General features: G+C 34.6%; 1 protein-coding gene across 3 annotated transcripts in view; it reads right to left on the reverse strand.

Moving 5' to 3' along the window:
* The window catches only part of CSRNP3 (cysteine and serine rich nuclear protein 3), a 212,192-nt gene that overhangs the window by 98,850 nt on the left and 95,053 nt on the right, over window positions 1-18,289 (reverse strand). The window contains exon 1 of one of the 3 annotated variants that reach the window (XM_019458191.2): window positions 5,951-6,204. The exons of 1 other annotated variant lie outside the window; for it this stretch is intronic. The gene's annotated coding sequence lies outside the window, so the exon portion shown is untranslated. Of the gene's footprint in view, window positions 1-4,090; window positions 4,214-5,950; window positions 6,205-18,289 lie in introns of those variants that run through there. One more of the 3 variants, XM_019458202.2, reaches the window with a different exon arrangement.

The following is an 18,289-nucleotide window of genomic DNA, read 5'->3' on the forward strand; positions in this document are numbered from 1 at the left end:
TTTTTTTATAATAAACTTGTAAACTAAGAACCCTGGCCTGGGAGCATGGTACTAGCTTCCTTGTTATCTTAACATATACATTGTATTAGTGAATTTTCAAAGACATGAAGATTGATGGCTCAGTTGTGTTAACTTTTTTCGTATGTTACTGGGGAAAATGTAAAGTATGTGTGTCACGCACGCACACACAACTAAACGCGTTTCCGCACCAATACGTGGATTCATAAGCTTGCATGGAGATAAAAGATTGTTCAAGTAACAACTCTTCCTAGCTAGCTTGGTGGTGGGAGGTGGTGAATCTCAGAGCCCCAGGATTTGAGAATGAAATAGACCATAACCTCCAAAATTGGCAAGAATAGGTATAGGATGACAATTTTTAGTCAAATGCCACACAAAAAAATTGGTCTGTGTGTTTCCTTTGGTATATCTGTTGGAGATTCCTCATTTCCCTATCAGACAAAGTATTTCAAATTCCGGTTAATGGTAGAACATGCCAGATTCTCATGGTAGCAACAAGAACTGGAGTTCAAACATGATTTTCAATATCCTGAAGATAAGAAAAATTAAGATAAATGTTATTTATTTTTTATGTTCCTATGCTTACTATACTGTGTATGTGCAGGTAGCAGAAGTTCAATATATAGGAAAAGTACGGAGTGATGTGTATCTCCCTCTCTTTGCCCACCAAAGTCCAAAAGATTTAGGATTTAATGTAAAACCAAGTTCATAAACTTGATTTTTAAATTGTTCTCAGATAAAGAGCAATTATTAACTATATTAAAAAATAATAAGTAGTAACATGGGAAAAGAGTAAAATTACAAAAAGCATATAAAATTTATAAAAAGGATATACAATTGTATACCAAAAGCATATGATGGCAATGCCATTTGGTGTTGGGGGACAGTTGGGGAGCAGTTTTAAAGTCCAATATAATGAGGGAATAATGATTCTTATACCATGAAGAAAATCTAAACTGGTTTCCACTTTGTTCAACAAAGCAGAATGATATGTACTATATTTTGCTTCCATGAAAGCAATGACTATTTTTAAGATAACTGGCTATTAAAGTTATAAACTTCACTTATTTGGAAAATTGGTTTATTTAGGACAGATTATTTCTCAATTGTTTTAGACAAAGTATTACTATAGCATTGCTATGTTTCTAATAATATAGAATAAAAATAAGTCTTTAAAATCACTTCACAACCTTATTATACTTTTCAGTAAAATTAATACAATTCTATTTAAATTCCAGAATAGGTCACTAAAAGTGCAATCATTTTGATTGTTTCCTAAGAAATGCCAGGTTAAAATATAGAAAGAAATGTGATTGTTTTGAATACTCATTTATTTTGAGCATTCTCCTTCTATATGTTATAAGTCATTTTGTTCTTGTTTCTATTTTACAGGCACCGGAAGTTCAGGAGAAGGACATATACGGTGATAATACAACTTAAAACCTAGACATGTGATTTTGAGATCACAACAGTTATTTGTAGATTTTAGACTATGTTCCATACTGCTAGACTGAGTAAAGCATATTTGCCCTAAAATCTTTTCCAAGCTTACAATATGGTCTCTAGTTTTGAGTGATGACAAAGACAGACTGGTAATCAGAATGCAGGAAATTAATTTTTGAAAAATCATTAAAGATTCCTTTGAAATTTGATATAACACCGCTTCTTCAAGTACACCAACTGCATATCCTCCAATGACTGGTTTTTACATCTCTCTATTTACTCTTTTACTTTACAAATTCATTTTGAGCTGTATTTACATGAATACGTTTTTTCCATATGTATTTAAATATCCAGTCCATGAACTTACTGTGTACATGCTGCTGAGATTTGTATGGAAGTAGTGTGGTTCCAGCTAATGCAAAAAAGACTTCAAAGTTTTGACTGAATTTGCATAGAGACATAAATTATCCAGGATATTCAAAGCCATAAATTTGCTGCAGGACATATATAGCTCTCTGGTGGCTTACGGAAGCACAATTCTCTTTATTTCACATTTATCTATTACCAGGTTTTCTCCAACCTTCATAGGGTCTCCTTTTTGGCCCACAGCATTTTTATTTCTATATTCAGAATGTGCTAACTGGCAATGGTTGCATTGAAAAGTTAGCAGTATTGGACTGCCTAAATGAATCTTAAGCTGGGTTCTTTCCTCCTCACTGTGTGCTGTCTAAACACACATAGGTTAGTAAATAACAAATTATGGACATGACCTGAGTGAGGTAAAAGGAAAATAAAAAATTTTTGTTTCAAAATTGTTGGATTAAATATGATTGACCACAAGAAAAATTTTATTTGGCTGTATAACTAGGTGATATATATCATAGATGTGATATGTGACATATGTAAAATGTATCTATACGTATTTACTTCATAATATGTAATTATATATACACACGTGTGTGCGCACGCGTGTGTGTGTGTGTGTGTGTGTGTAAAACAAAAGTCTACAAATGTGCTGTTTGTACCAGAGGACAGCATATTCCATTTGACGTAAGAAGGTGATTATTTAAAAGATATCCCCTTTAGCTGCAGTCATTACTGAAAGTTTCAAAACAGAAAAGAGTTTAGAAGAAAATGGCAGTTTTTGCATTTTTAAAAAACTCACACAAGACATGAATTCCATCTCCTAAATTAATGTCAGGATCCAGGATAAATGTCATAATGTCCCCACAAAGTGATAAAGGGTGGGAATCTGGCCCTAAATGACTAACACAAGGTGATTTCATAAATATTTGAAGTGTCCTCTACTGTTTTAAATGGCTATGCTCCTGTTCTGGTCCACCCTCTACCCACCCCACTCTCTGTTTTAAAATAAAAGATATTGTTGCCAAACTACTAAGCCTTAATCATTATAATAAAATGAACGCCCTCTTTTCAGTGCAAAGAAAGTAATTAAGTTTATCTAAATATGTATTAGCTCTTTGTATGTAAGCTTCATAGAATTCATTTTAAAATCTTATGCAAATAAAAAAGCATAAAGCAGTAATTTCATGACTAAACATTATTTTGTCTCTTCATCTTTCCAACATAAATTTTCATACACATACAACCTGTAATATAGACAGATGCACACTTGATGCAAATTAGAATAACATTTTTCCCTATCAACATTTTAACTGCCGAATTGATACATTTAAAATGTTTAATGATGTGGATAAACATAGTCTGATCATGCTGCTTTAATTAAGTTTATTTAAAAATACATTTTGGGAATAAAAAAGCAATATGAGCAATATAAGTGAGTACACATTTGTTTGGTACAGGTCAGACTTTACTATGATGTAATCACACATTCTACAAGAGTGTGATATTTAGTGCATGGAAAAAGGAGACTTTTGTCCTGCCTATGACATTTATGAGAATCACTTTACAACCCAGACTTAACTGAAAGACAAAGTCATAGGAAGTTGAACATGCTGAGTTCAAAATAGCGTTGTCTAAAAAGTCCCAAAGAAAATGAGTAATAACTAGAAAAATGAAAGAATCATTTCCAAACTATAACCCCTAAATAAGAAATTCTTTCTTTGATACAGTGCTTAGCAATAAAATATAGAATGAAGACGATTAACACTGAAACCCTCTGTATAATGAGATGAAATACAACTTATTAAAACTGCCCTTATGACGTTTTGTGGGATATGAACAAAGAATTCCATCATTTAATTACAGATACCTCACAAGAATCTTAGGCTATGAACCCAGTTCTAATTTAAAATACAATTTTTTGAAAAATGCGAAAATGCTGCAAAAGTTTTAAGTCCTGATATTTATTTACCTAGATGTTTCAGCCCAGATATCTCTGTGCTATCAAAAACTTTCCAAAACAAAACAATTATTTAGAATCCCCAATTCAATTTTTTCTTTATGTGAAATTATTCCATTGGAACAAAACACCCATGTTTCAAATTGAAAAAAAAAAAAAAAAAAACTAGAAGATTTAATAAACTAGTTAAGAGAAGCTGAAAACCAAGAACACCCTGCCAATTTCCACAATGACGAAAATAGCCAGTCCTCCTCAGTGTCTTTTATAGAAATAAAATTAGGCGCATCACGAAATCTGTCACCGTACCTGCGTGCACTTTAAAGGACTACGGCACACACGCTGTAACATCACTCTGAGAAATAAAGCACACTTCATTTAACTGCTGCAAAACACTGCTGCAGAGAAGCCCAGGGCATTTTTTTCGGCCAACTGATCCAGCTTTCCACCAGCCCCGTGACCTTTGAACTCCCTTCTGCACCCCCCACCCCCTCGCTTCTGCAGTCAAAGCCTCAGAGCTGGTCTCATTTGCATAAGGCTCAGGCAGCCCTCCAGCAACTGGAACGGAATGCTGGGTAAGGAAGTGTGGAACTGCAGCTCCGCCAGAATACCTGAATCACCGGAGGGATGGAACAGGCGATGGGGAGTGGGCACGGACTTCTCTGGGCTGCCAGCATCACCGACCCCGTGTCTATTAATGGATAAGTGTTTTTAACTCTTTGTTTTAGAGTCCTGCTTTCTCCCCCACCCCACCAAAGGGAGCTGTCAGCAGCAACTATGGTAACCAAGGAAACCCAAATAGTCAAATACTTCATTTAAATACATGTGGAAAACCAATTTAAAAATTTCATTAACTTCTCTTGTTTTTGAAACATAGCTATTTTTTTCCCCCATCGGCATACATATCGCATGCATAATCAGGGACATAGGGTATTTTGTGTTGTTGTGGTGGTGGTTTAAACAGCATTTTACAAGCATAAATATATTTTAGTTACTATACAGATACATGAAGTCACTATAGTAATTCTATAAAATGTTAACATGAGCCCTAGTGTCTTAAAGACGATCATCCTAAGCGGTGTCCAAGAAATTAATTGTTAAGAATTTAGGTCCCAAGATGCTTTTCAAACAATACAGCAGTAAAAATGTAGAGCAAAGTTAAACTATGTGTTTAAATTCAAGGATTCATGTAGCAGTAATGCTTGTCTGTCTTTGGCAAAGATGTTCAGTGTTGTGCTATTATTTGCTAGAGTTATTTCTTCCCTTGTCTGCCTACACACAGCAATCTCTCTCTTTAAAACATAAACTTCTCTATTGCTCATAAGCCTAAGAAGTGGTTATTTTCTAGATACAGAAGGTCATGTGTGTACATATTTTTATAAATATACATGAGGGTACATGTTCTTTCCTAAATGGTGAATAGATGGAAATATGCATCATCACAAAATTAATCCATTCTTCTTTTGAAAATTCAGCTAATTTGTTTTTGTCCAGTAGGGAGTGAATAATATCTAGAAAATAAAAGGTTTTATGAAGTATTTTCCATCTACCAAAAGAAATATAAAATGAAAAATAAAAGGCACACAACAGATTAATATAAATATATATTACTATAGTTAAATATAAAGTGCATTGTTCTAGTAGTAGCATTCTTAACACTTCAAAATTTCCTTATTTAAAAAATTTTCATTTAAATAATTAAATATGCCAAACCTTCCTCTTTCAGTGTACAGAAAGACATCCATAAAATCTGAATGATATATCATCAATTTATAAGACATGTAAACTATTGCAGTGCAGGATTTTTTTAACACTGGACAAATAAATTTGAAGCTTTTTATTTGAGCTATTTATTAGTAGTACTCTGGTTTATATTATTTCTGCATATATAGAAGATTAGAAATTATTGGATGCATTTTTTCTTACCCATAAATTTTTAAATAGGATAAATAACTTTTCAGTTTACTATAATCATATGAACATTTCTCTATCACATCTGACTACAGCAACGATTTAATCACATTGGGTCAATTCAAGTGCATCCTTCATATTACACACTGCAAATATCTTGCAAAGTTTTTGTTTAAGGGAAAACACGCATTAGCCCATCCTAATTTAAATCCAATCAAACACAAGGAAGTGTTGGGAGTAATTTATAAAATCACTGACCTGTTCAAATAGCTGTATGTAGTCTTAGTCCTTGCACTCTTTATTCATTAGAATCCAAAATAAATTGATTATCATTTTATAATATGTGTCAGCATCACCGAAGGCACTGTTCTTCCTGGTTCAGTGGAATCTTCTTAAATTTGCCAGCCCTGTGTTTTATTGCTGGTACCGTATGCTTTATTGTTCAGCGACAAGAGCTTCACTCTGCACAAAGACTCATTACCTACTGCTTGCTGCACGGCATCAGCCTCACTGAGGCTGCCTATATGTGATCACATGGGAGTTTTGTCTGAGAAAGCCAGGCATGCCACTGACTTCACTGTGTCTATGGATATTTTTATCAGCTGAGGTCTGCTAGGAGGAAGGAATAACAGATTATGAAGCTGCTCTAAGTCATTAATGCAGCCCGACTTATGGAAATCCTTTCACAAGATTTTTTTTTATTATTATTATGGAAAACGTTTGAGCAGGCATTCAAAAGAAGTTAACTAGATTTTATTTTAATAAGAGGCTGAATAATAATTTAAGGAAAAGGAACTAGAAAAAAGCAGTTTTCTACCTTCTGCTTTCTGAAAGTACTTTTGTACAAATGTTATTAAAGAGCCTTGCTCAACTGAATGATTTGACAGTCTGTTTTAACCTTTCAGTTGCTGGTGTTTCTTTTCTTGGAGGTGGTTATTTTCGAAAAGCATGAGTGGCTGTTTCCCTCAAAATCTCCTCAATGAAAATCTCAATCACTAATAGATACTATATATGAATAAAAATAGAGTATTCTAATTACTTTTGATAAAGTAGATAAGAGGGTGAGTCTGTTATTGATGTATATAAATGAAGTAGGTGATTAATTTATCTTCTCAAAAGATGACACATTCCTAGAACAGCTGACTTAAAAGAACAATGAAGATTTCAATTTAAAGATCTAAAGGACATGTGGTTCATATTAATTCTTAAAATCGCAGTAACTTATTTTAGACAGCTAACCTCAATAAAGCATATGGTTTACCTTATCTGATTTCAGTGTTAACAAGTAGTTCCAGAGCTGACTACTCAACATTTACAGGAATTTTCTGCTGTATAGATATTCGATTAATATACATTAACATAAATATGTGTATGTATATACACACACATGTACATACACATACATAGAACACCTTTCTAATAATGTTTTTTAAATAATGAAATAATTACCTAAAATTATTTCTTAACATTTGAAAATGGATTGTGGATTTCCAAATGAAAGAGCTATTTAATTATTGGAACTTGATGAAAAAAATTGATTTCTTATCTCTTTAATAATCTGTCTAAATTGAATTGATAATTGAAAGCTTGTCACTTGTTAATCTCAGTTGAAATTTTATGACAAATACATGCAAAGTGCAACAAAGAGCACAGAAGGAAAAGTCAGAAGCACCATAAATGAAGACCAGAAAATAAATTTTCTGTATAGTTAGATATACGGTACATTTTAAAAGTGTTTGTAAATAAAACAGTAATCTTAAAAATAACAAACGTATGTATCTGCTCAAGCCTTCCACCAATAAGAAATTGTTTTCTGGAAACAATTATAACTTAAAATTTTTTGTGTCAACTGAATTCTTTAAAACTAATTTTAAGCCAGAATAGTAAGTATAGCTAAATAGTCCAGTCCTTAAATACAATGACCTAACATCATTCTTTACAATATTTTTTTGTTGGGTTAGCACTGATTTAGAATGTTTTAGGTCTTAAATAAATGCCTTTTGGTGGGCTTTTCTTAACATTGAAAAATATTCAGATATGTTTTAAATGCCACCATTTTAATGCATTTGTTCCAAAATGCTCATGTTCATTTTTTCCTCTGCACACAAGATCTATGCTAAAGCTACAAAACCTTGGGGCATTAAAAGAAAAAGGGAAACAGAGTGTTCTTGTATTACAGTGTACCTCTAGGTATTTAAATATATATTCATTGTAGCTAATATCTTTGATGATGTCATCATGTTAATGTACAAGGAAATAAACAAAAGGCAGCCATTTTTCTTTTACTGCATCACTTCAAAAACAGTGAAATAAAATGGTTGCCAAATGGAAGGAAAGAATCAGCAGAAAACTAAATTACTTCCAAATCTTGGGAGAGGGAGGGCAAGGGATGTGAAATTGAAAATAAAAACTACATGTATGTGAAGTTTGTCTGAGTGTATGTAAAGAAATAATTTACAATAAGCAAAATAAATAAATAAATAAATAAATAAGTAAATACATACAAGGAATATAGAAATAGCTGGTAATTAAAACAAATACCAGTAAAATGAGTCTCCCATGGAAAGACTATAGTCTATAAACTTAATACATTAAATGTAAAAGCCTATTAAATCTATTAATATTAAAAATGATCTTTAAAGGTAGACAACAGAGCTAGAAAGATCTAGAAAAGGACAGAATGATCATGGAAATAGTAATTATCTTTCCAAGTCTGCTACTGTCTTAAATGACGCTGGTCATTTGGTGAAATATTCTAACATCTTATGCTTTAGTTTTTAAGTCTGCAAAAGAGGAACAGAAGAGTCTTTGGAAAGCATGTCATGGAGATATATAGCAATATTTTTATAGTTCAATTCTCTAAATTGGTTTTAACCAAGCAGTGTCAACTAGTATTAGTAAAATGAAAAAAGATGATGTAAAATCTTAATGACTGTTTAAAAGAATTTTAAACACATCCTAAAAGCAGAGACAAACAGGACTGTTGGAAGCACGAGGTGATTTTTTTTCTAATACATGCAGAAAAAAAATAGAAATAAATTTAATAACTGATATGAAACAATACTTATAAAATTGTCTCAGGATGAAAACAAATTACAAAATATACCCATCTTTCCAATCAAAATTCTGGAACTCTCTTGTCTGTAACATAACAAGAGAATTGCAGCAGAGCATTTGAATTCTCACATTACACAATGAACAATGGTGCCTCTGCTTATAGAACAGTTTCACCAGCCAAGAATTCTTAAAATTTGAAATTAGCAGAGAAACACAAGATCACGACTTAAAGAAGAAAATTCCATCCAAGATTAAAAAGATGTTTTAACTTGCTTTGTTAGGCTAAAAACTGAATTAAAAAAGATGTTTTGATTCTTACTACTGACTCTTAAAAGCTTGGTTTTTCTATAATGAGAAAGAAGCATCATAGAATTATTTTGTTTGCCCTCCCCGCTTTTCCACAAAATAACCAAAGCTTATCAAAGTAAGTCAAAATATGTGCTATCCAGTTCATGCTAAATGGATGATCGTTTGAACATTCTACTGCACGGAGGAAGATAGAGGAGAGTTACTTATACCATCACCTGTTTCTCCTGGAACTGTATTAATTGGCATATATACCAGCACCTTCTGTTGGATTTATCCTTGATCAGGCTGGGTTTTCTTGCTACATTTCATCCTCTTTTACAACACATTCAGAGAAGTCAGAGAAGTCAATAAGTTATCCATGTCAGCCTCAAAATCCAGGACTAATTCAATTCAATTCAACAAACATTTATTGAGAGGTTACCATGTACCAAGCTTTGAAACAGCTGTTAAGGATATAAAAAATGAAATATACACTGTTCCCCAGAAGATTGTAGTCTCTCTAGCTAATAAATAAATAAGTAAATAAATAAAAAAATAAAAATAAATTACTGACCAAGTTATGGGAGGGTAGTAGAGACATGTTTTTTAAGGTTTGAATATTTTATTCACTTAGCATGCATTTTATGTACAATCAGTACAATTTCTGTATTTTCAGTATTGTTTCCTAAAATCAGAAAATCATTACTGTAATTAAAAGCCATTTATCAAATACACACACACACAGGCTACAGAGTCTATGCTATAATTCTCATCAAGAGGTTGAATCTAATTTCCCTCATCTTTATTCTAAGCTAGTCTTAATCATTTGCTTAAACAATAGAGGCTACAAAATTGGTGTTTTGGGATGTCCAAGGTTAGATGCCTAAGAATTGTTGTCATTTATACTTGAGCCTCTTGGAACACTCTCTCTAGGAGCCTTGACTGCCACATAAGAGGCATATGACCACCATAAGACCACCATGGTGAAGCACATATAGGTCAACAATCCCAACTAAGCCCAGCATTTAGCCATTCCTGATACCTGACACATGTATAACGTGCAGTCTTAGACCAACAAAACCTATCCATCCACCAACTGGACACCAAAAAGTGATCCTAGCTGCCAGTATATGGAAAAGAATCACTTAGCTGAGCTTTTCACAAATTCTTGTCCTGTGGAATGCATATGATACAATAAAATTGTTGCTGTTTTACGCCACTAAGTGTTGTGGTAGTTATTTGCCAATTACTAAGTGGAACATATTGACGTGGATAACAGAGACAACACAATAAACCTAAAAGTACACGAAACTATAATCTGATACACATATTCAGTGAAATCAATGAATTTCATTCAATAAAATGAATGCAGTTAATGGGTATATTAAAAGGAAACACAACTTGGGAGGGTGGAAAAAGAGAAGCAAAAACATTCAAGCAGTGTTCAAAGCAAAGAAAGACGGAGATAATCTGAGAAGATTGTACTGCAGGAAGGGGATTTCTGAACTGATAGGAAAGAAAGTGCTTAACTAGCCAAGAGAAAAGGAATTCCCATTTGCAAAAGGGTACTTTGGGAAAAGCCCAGAAACAAGAGCTAAAGCTTTACTAACTATGAGAGGAACTCTGAAGAAATTTGGATGACAGGCAAGTGACGGGAGGTTGCAAGAGAAAAAGGAAATCTGATGATCTTTCTTGGAGTGCTCTGAAGCTTGAAATGAGGAGATTTTTGCAACATTGATGCTGAGAAGTCACCAAGGCATAAAAAGAGAGGTATGGTCAAAGTGATAAAGAAGGCAACTCTGACAGTTCGGGAGTGGCTAGACCATGGGGCCCTGAGGCCACAACAGGGAGCTTGATGAAGAGGAGATAGAAGAAATGATGAGCATCTGAACTAAAGGGATTGGGTGAGGAATGAGCAGAAAGGAATTCATCATAAAGAAAGAAGGACTTTAAAATTGATTGGATGAACCAGTCTGATCTTTTCTCGCTTTAAAAGTCAATGTTTCTATGAATCAGTTACCAATTATATAGGACAAGTAGAGAGCATTAAACTAGTTTTGTCAGGCAGATTTAGTAATTTCATAGGTATTTTAACTTGTTGGCCTCAGTTTGTCAACTTTCAGATGTTGAAAAGAAATTGTTCATATCAAATATTATTAATGTTGTGTTTGAGGGGCTGCAAAAGACTGAAAAAACAGGACCTTCCCTAAATAAAGTACGTAGAGGATAGCACTTATATTTCTTCCTGTTGTCTGATTCCTAAATTAGGAAAACAATGTCAGGAAAAGATAAAGATGTCCTAGTTCTGTAAAGATAAAAAAAAAAAGGTAATTTTGGATAACATATACTAAAACACCACACGCACACGCACGCGCGCACACGCACACACGCACACACACACACACACACACACACACACACACACACCATATTAGCTATCAAAGTAGACAAGCCTGTTGGGAGTTCTATATTTTTGAATCTTCATTCTATCTGGCTATTAGGCTACCAGAGTAGCAGATGTTAAGTGGCCAGTGAATGGTCACTCAGAATGATGCAGGTTAAATGGTAGGAATAGTTCTATAATTGCTGCTCCTGCACATACAATATGCACATAAATCATTGGAACACAGCTGCAAAGAAGTCTTTATGCAAAGTGACCCAGAGAAGAAAGTATCCAGATTTCCCCCTAACCTTCAGTCTTTTTATCACCACAAAGGCATTAAAAAAGAGCATCTATCAAGAGAAAAGGGTAAATGAAGCAAACCTCCTCCCTGAGAACACAAAGAATACATTTATTTCTTAGTAACCATCAAAGTTAATTACAATGATTTCTTCTTATGCTGAATTAGATGTCTAACCTGGGACAAAAAATATGGAGTCAAATAGCATATGCAAAAATCAGACATGAGCTGAGCGGGTAAAAAAAGAAAAAAAGAATAATTTAATAGGATCAGTGCCTTTTCCAAGTCAATGAAAAGGTTGTATCATAGCTAAAAGGGCTATTTGGGGGTCAAGGCCCCCCAAAAAGTTTCTTATATTTTATTTCATCAATGCAAGTCTATAAATACTTGGTTAATAGACTCAATCTACTTTGACTTGTCTAAGAAACAGCTTTAGCATATTTTTTACCCGTGTTCGTTTGTTCATTTGTTCATTCACTCATTCACTCACTCATACATTTTTTCATTTCACATTCACTGAGTACTATTTGCTCAGAACTTGGTTCACTGCTCTGATAGGTTAAAGAGATGAATAAGTCACAGTATACAAAATGGCTCTCCATCTAGAGGTAGACACAGATATAACGAGTTATAGCATAATGGGATAAGTTCTATAAATGAAGAATATATAAGAACATCAAGACGAGAGTGAATAATACTATATAAAAATAACGAATAGTTATCAAGACTTACTAAGACTGAAGTGCTTTACTATATACGTATTAATTAACTCATATAACCATTGCAAAAGCCTATGAAATTTCCACTTTTACCATCTCTATTGAGACATCTCAATTTCATAGATGAGACAACTGAGATGAGACTGGCTAAGTGACTTGCCAATGTGGTGATCAGTATGCAAACCCAGGCAGTATGGCTTTAATGCTGTGGGGCTCCACTGAGAACATGTTACCTAAGGTAGTAGTCATGGTGGTCTGCACAGAAGGGGTGACATGGGAAATAAATCTTAAGGGACGAGTAGGAGTTCTTTTGTGGAAAAGGAGAAGTATATTCTAGGCAGAAGAGCTAGAATATGTAGATTCTGAGGCATAACTAATACATGTATGAAAGAAACGAAAAATTTCATTGTGAGAATGGTAAGGTTATTTGATCTTCATGGGATTGTGCATTTGGGATGCTGGGATATTTGGAACTCATCTTGGAGTCAGTTTGTACTCACAGGAGAGGTTTAAGTGGCTTGATTGTGACTTGTTAGGTAACACTGGAGAATGAATTAGAGAGAGGGCCTAGAAGAGGGGAGACCCAATGAGACTGCTGAAATATCCCAGAAGAAAGTTACAAAGCTCTGAGTTACATCCCTGGGAACTGAGAGGAAAGATATTGAGGAAGTAAATCAACAGATATTTAGCCTGGAAGTGAGGGAGAACCCTGAATCTGGGAATTTTAATTTAGGAGACAGCATGGATGAGGACACCAGTAGCCACAGTTAGAAATATCAGAAAAAGCTTAGATGTGGAGCCATTTAATAGTGAACATGGAAGGCCTCCCACACACCAGGCCAAGAGTATAAGGTTTTAAGGATACAAAGATGCCAATTTGGCCCTTCTGTGCTCAATGCCTGGTAGAGTTGCTCACAGACAAAATCTGTTACCCAGATACACATTTCCCTCCATCACAGATAACTTGTAAGACTATAGAATTTCTCTCAGTGGCCTGATTAAAGGTTAAAAAAAGAACAAAGAGTGACTTTTCCACAATAAAATTTCAAATCTGAAATACCACCAATTGAACTTAATTGTGGTGCTCATGTATATAAAAAAACTATAAAAAAGTGTTCTGCACAGATTAAAATCATGATCCAGATCACAAAGTCCACCTCCATGCTTTCTATTAATCATACAACATGAAGAAATACAAGAAATAAATTAGATTTCTCCTTTAGGCAAATGTTTTAATGAGCTTAATCCCGTGGCTTGCTATAAATGCTAGTGACTGGCTTCTTTGAAATGAGGCATGCATTTTCTTTCTTGTTCATATAGTCAGCTTCTTATTTAGTATTCATTATTCATGTCTATTTTTATCAAAGAGCACGAGTACATGAAACCATGATCCAAGCATGTTTGGCTCTAATTTTTATCTGTGGAGGGAAGAAAATTATACGCTCTTATTATACTGGTATATATGATCGGTGTGTACATATGGGGTCTTAGTACATACATGTTCCTTCGTATTAGAAAGTGGTGCTATTTAATTTGGGTGGTCAGGCTAAAGGACAGACATTTTTTTTCACACCTATTTTAGTGTCGAATATCAACATGTTGCAGGAAAAAAAAGCCACTGGCCTTGTAAATAAACGAGTAAAAACAAGTTTTGATACCAGTCTCAATGAACTCTATCTAGATATTCTAAGAGTTTCTCATGTGAATAGCAAACCATGTGGGATTAAGAACAGAGAAAAGTGTAAACACATTTTATTTGAATATTAGAATCCCTGATAACTTTAGCTGACAACCATGGATACTGCAGCAATTGCCACTCTTCAGAGGCCATAGCATGACTGGGATCTTTGCCTCTTTAATTACTGATGGTTATCTATGGAACATGCAATTATGATGGCTGAGAAAAAAAACTGAGCATCATATTGCTACTGTTTTCCTGCTGCTCACAGTGAGGTGACTTTAACCTTGTCTGTATATGTTTGATACATTGTATTTATACAGTGTTTCTTTGACCTAGGAAGCTGATGGCTACGTTACTCCATTTCTCCATTACTCTAATTTACTATGTTCTGTGGCCACTATGGAAACAGGTAGCAGCCATAAATTTATGGTTTAATGCACTACAAAGAGAATAAGGCTTTTAAATACAAAGATATTTCAAGAGACCACACTTAGAATGATTAAAACTTGAAATCATTGGGGCGCCTGGGTGGCTCAGTCGGTTGAGCGCCCAACTTCAGCTCAGGTCACGATCTCGCGGTCCGTGAGTTCGAGCCCCGCGTCGGGCTCTGGGCTGATGGCTCAGAGCCTGGAGCCTGCTTCCGATTCTGTGTCTCTCTCTCTCTCTCTGCCCCTCCCCCATTCATGCTCTGTCTCTCTCTGTCTCAAAAATAAATAAACATTAAAAAAAATTTTAAAAAACTTGAAATCATTTAAATATGCTTAATATATGATTATTAATATAGTGTTATATGAGACAGCCATTAAAATCAGAATCATTATGACTGTATAAAAACAACAAAAATGTTTACAAAATAGTAGTTTATGAAAAAATTTACCAGAAATACTAACAAACATATTATGACTAATATGTATGAAAGAAGACTAGAGAGGAATTAATCGTCTTTTTTTTTTAAGTTTCTTTCTTTTGAGAAAGCGAGAGAGAGCACGAGCAGGAGAGGAGCAGAGAGAGAGGGAGAGACAGAGAATCCCAAGCAGGCTCTGCACGGTCAGTGTGAGGAGCCCGGTGAGGGGCTAGAACTCACAAACCGTGAGATTATGACTTGAGCTGAAATCAAGAGTCAAACACTCAACTGACTGAGCCACTCAGGTACTTCAGAATTAAAGGTCTTAAGAGTATGCGTGACTGTAAAGCAATACATACACGTTGATCTCAATATTTTAAATATACAAGCATAAAGTAATTAGAAAAATAGAATCAAAATCATGAAAATAGTTCTCTCTTGGGCATTAGGTAATAGGTGATTCTAACTTTCAATTTTGGCTTTCTAAATATTTCACAATTATTCTTCTCCCTGTTGCTAATAATACAATGTAAAATTCAATACTATTACAATTGTTATTATACTGAAATTAATTGTGCTAGAATTCATTTAATAATAAGAAAAACATTTAAAAATAAGAAGACTGTTCAAATGATTTCACCTGCTGTAAGTGTAAGCTTTTAGATATCAGGGAAATTGAACTCTGTCTCCGTATTTTAACCTGAGGCTGAATTTGGCACATGATGGCATCCTGACTACAAGGTTCCCTTAAAGACATGATTGCTTTTGAATGAAGAACAAATATCTTTCCAACACTTTCTTTAAGCAACCACACAATATGTTGTTTTTCTGAATTCACTGCTGAGGCACTACCAACAAGTTCACCTGTCTACTCCCACTCTCTTTCTAAGTGGCAATGGACCCAAGGGGTGACTGCAGGTGGTGCAATAAAGTGTCAGTGAGTAACCCTACTTCTGACTCAACTGCTGAGCCCCACATTATGGTGAATTATTTTAATTGCCCAGAGGAGAGAGATTATATTTAAAATTTGTTTTAATGTGTGTTTATTTCTGAGACAGAGAGAGACAGAGTATGAGTGGGGGAGGGGCAGAGAGAGAGGGAAACACAGAATCAGAAGCAGGCTCCAGGCTCCGAGCTGTCAGCACAGAGCCCGACGCAGGGCTCGAACTCACGAGCTGTGAGATCATGACCTGAGCTGAAGTCGGATGCCTAACTGACTGAGCCACCCAGGCACCCCGAGAGAGATTATATTTTAACAAAAATAGTAAGGGCGCTAGAGGGATGTGATACATATTTAAAATAGAGAAAGATTTTGAGAGTTAAAAAAAAAAAAATCTATAGCTGGGCACTATGTAGTTCCAGTAGAAATTTAGCAATAGAAAAAGTGAAAGGCCTGCAGTGAAACACTGAATTGGGAAAATATTAGTGTCTTCCTACTAAGCCTTCCTTTATGTTTGGAGAGTGCCTGCAATGCGAAAGTCAAGCAACTGAACTCCTGCTTTGTTGCTCTCCCGGAGACAAGTGATACTGAGACATCTGAACCTAAAACACATTGTCAGTGAATTTTGGTAGAGTTATTAATTGTACATTGGAAGGAACCAGCCATAATAGAGTGTTTCCCAGGCAACCATGTGAGGGACTACTTTCCTTCTGTATTGATCAATAAATCTTTGGCTATAAATGGGAGAGTCTGGATTTTACACTCTCCTCTTCCCTTCATCAGGTGAACTCTGAGTCCCTCTTAGAGACTCAGCTCAAAAGTGCCATCCTTTCAAGCCTACCTCCATATTCTTTGCACATGGCGGAGAAAGAGGCCATTCCTTTCTGTCTCTCTTCCATGTTTATTACTCTCTGATACATTTTGTAACACCATACTATATTAATGTTGTTTGCATTCTAGAAAGATACCAATAAACTGGGATCTAAAAGTTAAAGGCTCTGTCATACTCCTATTTATATCCGTAGAGCCTACTGCAAGCCTTTCACATTAGAGATGTTCAGTGTTGTTGAACAAGTCTTTGTGAAATTGTTTTTAGAATATAAAGTGTACACAGGCCTTTAGAAAGCTGTCTTTAGAATGTCTGATAGTGCTGGTAACATGAAGGCTGTTATTCAGAGGACAGAATTATTGTTTAACATCAGTTTGCAGTTTGTGTTTTTGGAGCTTATCTTAAAAAAAAAAAAAAGATGACAAGCTGGAGGTCTTGCACACCTTTCCTCCCCCACCCCGTACAACAGAGTTAGGAAAATTGGATCAGACAGGATACCCTGCATTTTATCTCCTCTTGTAGCCCATTCCACAACTGGTAACACGTTTTCAACTTTGTTAAAATTTTCTCCCACTGATAAAACTTCTTGAGCCTTTTTCTCAAAGGCCAATCATCATTACTATTCCTTTTGCCAATAATTTTTCTCCCTTCCCCTTTTTTCCTTAAAACATGAAAAGATGTGCTTCACACTTACTTTGCACACACTTAATTACCTAACATAGTCTCTTTGAAGTCAGGTAGATTTCTTTTGGAGTACAGATACGTGGACATCAAGAGATAGTACGGCTTTGTTAATGGGCCTTCACAAATATTTTCATGTTTTGGATCAACACATCTGCCAAACGTAAGCCATTTTAAGAATACTATTTCTGTCCAGAGCCTTTCTGTCAATTGATGGCATGTGTTAAATAAAACTATATAAGACAGACTAAAATGTCCATATGTGAATATTACATATAGAAGAGCTTTTAATTTATATTCATTCAGCATTAATTTCACTGGACTTCAATAGTCATTAACATAAGAAATACTTCTTCAGACATTGATTGATAATGAGAATTCCCTATCCCCCATCGAACCTACAACAGATGGACCAGAAAGAAAAAGGGTTTACAAAGTATTAATTCCTTACTAAGTTTTTGTCTATCACAGCTGTCTATTCTTTCCTCTTCAGGCAAGGGACATACTGTGCTGTAGAAAATGGTAAGATTTCAATTTAGTTATGGAGAATTTCACAGGACAAAAGAGATTTTAATGTGGCCTATATTGCACCAATTTTATAAACATTGGCATTAAATTTGTAGAAGAGAGAGCAAATGTAATTTTATAATATTTGCAGAGAAAATAAAATCCCAATGAACAGTCCAATTTTGGATTCAGTGACTATATTGCCAAAATTGAAATGGCTTTTTGTAGAATATCAAGAACACAGAACAAACAGAAAAATTATTATTGAATTAGAGAAGTAAGAAATTATTCTTGGAGAGGAAGAAGAAAGATCTCAACCATTCTCTCTTTATAAGTCCAATTTCATATGCCTTTTTAGGGGTTTTTTGCT

Source organism: Panthera pardus, unplaced genomic scaffold, assembly GCF_024362965.1.
Source record: "Panthera pardus isolate Hobbes unplaced genomic scaffold, ASM2436296v1 HiC_scaffold_10, whole genome shotgun sequence".
In the NCBI taxonomy this organism is placed as follows: Eukaryota; Metazoa; Chordata; class Mammalia; order Carnivora; family Felidae; genus Panthera; species Panthera pardus.